Source organism: Penaeus vannamei, chromosome 28 (genome assembly GCF_042767895.1).
Source record: "Penaeus vannamei isolate JL-2024 chromosome 28, ASM4276789v1, whole genome shotgun sequence".
NCBI classification, from domain to species: Eukaryota; Metazoa; Arthropoda; class Malacostraca; order Decapoda; family Penaeidae; genus Penaeus; species Penaeus vannamei.
The window spans coordinates 462600-465099 of record NC_091576.1 but is presented as its reverse complement, the minus strand read 5'-3'; positions in this window follow the sequence as shown (position 1 = coordinate 465099).

Genomic DNA, 2500 nt, shown 5'->3' with positions numbered 1-2500 from the left:
GGCAGACAGACAGAGAGATAACCAGATAGGCAGACAGAAAAACAGACAGACAGACAAACAGACAGACAGAGAGATAACCAGATAGGCAGACAGACAGAGAGATAACCAGATAGACAGAAAAACAGACAGACAGACAAACAGACAGACAGACAGAGAGATCACCAGATAGGCAGATATACATATACAAATAATTGCGAGCCGGGGCGGGGCGCGTGTTGGGCCGCCATCCCGTGCGCGATATATAGGACAGGTCGGCGGCGAGGGTCGCGTGACGGCGCCGTATTCCAGGCACAAGACCTCGACCCAAGAACCCATGAAACCATTGCGGAAACCATGGTAATCCGCAGATGGTTAGCCCGGGATGGCCTCCTCCCTCTTCTGGATTCTCCTCTCTCCACCTCTTCCCATTCCCTCCTCCCTCTTCTGGGCTCTCCTCTCCCTCCTCCTCCCATTCCCTCCTCCCTCTTATGGGCTCTCCTCTCCACCTCTTCCCATTCCCTTCTCCCTCTTTAGGACTCTCCTCTCCCTCCTCCTCCCATTCCCTCTTCCCTCTTCTGGACTCTCCTCTCCCCTTCCCTCCTTCCTCTTCTGGACTCTCCTCCCCCCCTCCTCCCTCTTCTGGACTCTCCTCTCCACCTCCTCCCCCTCCCTCCTCCCTCTTTTGGACTCTCCTCTCCCCCTCTTCCCATTCCCTCCTCCCTTCCCCTCCTCCCACTCCCTCCCCCCTCCCCCTCTTCTAAACTCTCCTCCCCCCCTCCTCCCTTCCCCTCCTCCCACTCCCTCCCCTCCTCCCTCTTCTTTACTCTCCTCTCCCCCTCCTCCCCTCCCTCCCCTCCTCCCTCTTCTGAACGCTCCTCTCCCCCCTCCTCCCACTCCCTTCCCCCTCCCCCTCTTCTAAACTCTCCTCTTCCCCCTCTTCCCTCCCTCCTCCCTTCCCCTCCTCCCACTCCCTCCCCTCCTCCCTCTTCTGAACTCTCCTCTCCCCCCTCCTCCCATTCCCTCCTCCCTCTTCTGGACTCTCCTCTCCCCCTCTTCCCTCCCTCTTCCCTTCCCTTCCCTCCACTCCCTCCCCCCTCCCCCTCTTCTGAACTCTCCTCTCCCCTTCCTCCCCTCCCCCCCCTCCCCCTCTTCTAAACTCTCCTCTCCCCCCTCCACCACCCCTCCCCCTATCCTTCTCCTCCCTGCCTTTCTTTCACTTCCTTTCTTCCGGTTTTCTTCTGATTCTCCCTATGCCCCTCTTTTTGGTTTCCAATATTTTGGCTTCTCTTTTTCTTTTTTTTATTATCTCTCTCTTACTTCTCTCTCTTCCGTCCTCTTCTTTCATTCCTCTCTCCCTTTTATCTCTTTGTTTATTCTCCTTTTCCCTTCTTCACTTCCTCTCCCTTCTTCTTTCTCACTTTTATACTCCTTCCTCTCTCCCTCGTTCCCATTCTCCTCTCTTTTCCTTCTCTTCCTTGTTACTTTCCCTCTTCCTCTCTCCTATTCTCCTCTCTTCTCCTTCTCTTCCTTGTTACCTTCCCTCTTCCTCTCTCCTATTCTCCTCTTTTCTCCCTCTCTTCCTTGTTACTTTCCCTCTTCCCCTATCCTATTCCCTTCTCTACTCCTTCTCTTCCTTTTTGCCTTCCCTCTTCCTCTCTCCGATCCTCCTCTCTTCTCTTTCTCTTCCTTGTTACTTTCTCTCTACTTCTCTCTTCCTCCTTCCTTACTCCTAGGTTTTTGCTTCTATTTCCTTCCATCTTTCTCTCGCTCCTTGCCCCCCATCTCCCAATATTCCTCCCTTCTCTCCTCTCTTCTTCCTTTCTCTTTTTCTTCTTCATTTCTCTTTTTCTTCTTCCTTTCCTCCTTTCTCCCAATCTCATCTCTTCTTCTTTCCTCCATTCCCTCTCTCTTACCTGTCTTTCCTTATCATCTCTTTCTCCCTTTTCCTTTCCCTTTTTATTCCTTCTCATTTCCCCATCTCCTCTTTCATTTTCCCTTTCCCCCTTCGTCATTTCCTCTTTGCATCTTTCTTCTTTTCCTCACTTCCCTCCCCTTCCTCATCTCTCTCCCCTTTCTCTCTTTATCCTTCCCTACCTCTTTCCCCTCTCTCCTTCCCCTTTCCTCCCTTCCTCCCTTCCATCCCTCTTCCTTCCCCTTCCTTATCCCTTCCTCTCTTCTCTCTCTCTTTCCATATCTTCTTCTCTCCACCCTATTCCCTTCAACCTCTTTGTAACGCGTTTTATCTATTATCTCCTACTCTATTCATGTCTACTCCCCCTCCCCATCACAATTTTCTACTTCTCGCTCCTTTCTCCTCTTTCCTGCATATTCCTTTTTCTTTTTTTTTATTTCCTTTTCTTCTATTTCTTCCTTTTTCCTCCCATTCACTTCCCTTCCCTCCTCCCTCTTCCCTCCTGCCCTCTCGCCTCAACTCTCCTCTCTCTCTATTCCACCCTTTCCTCCTTCTCTCCTCTTCCCTCTACCCGCCTTCCTCTCCGTTTCCCTTCTGCCTTTTCCTCTT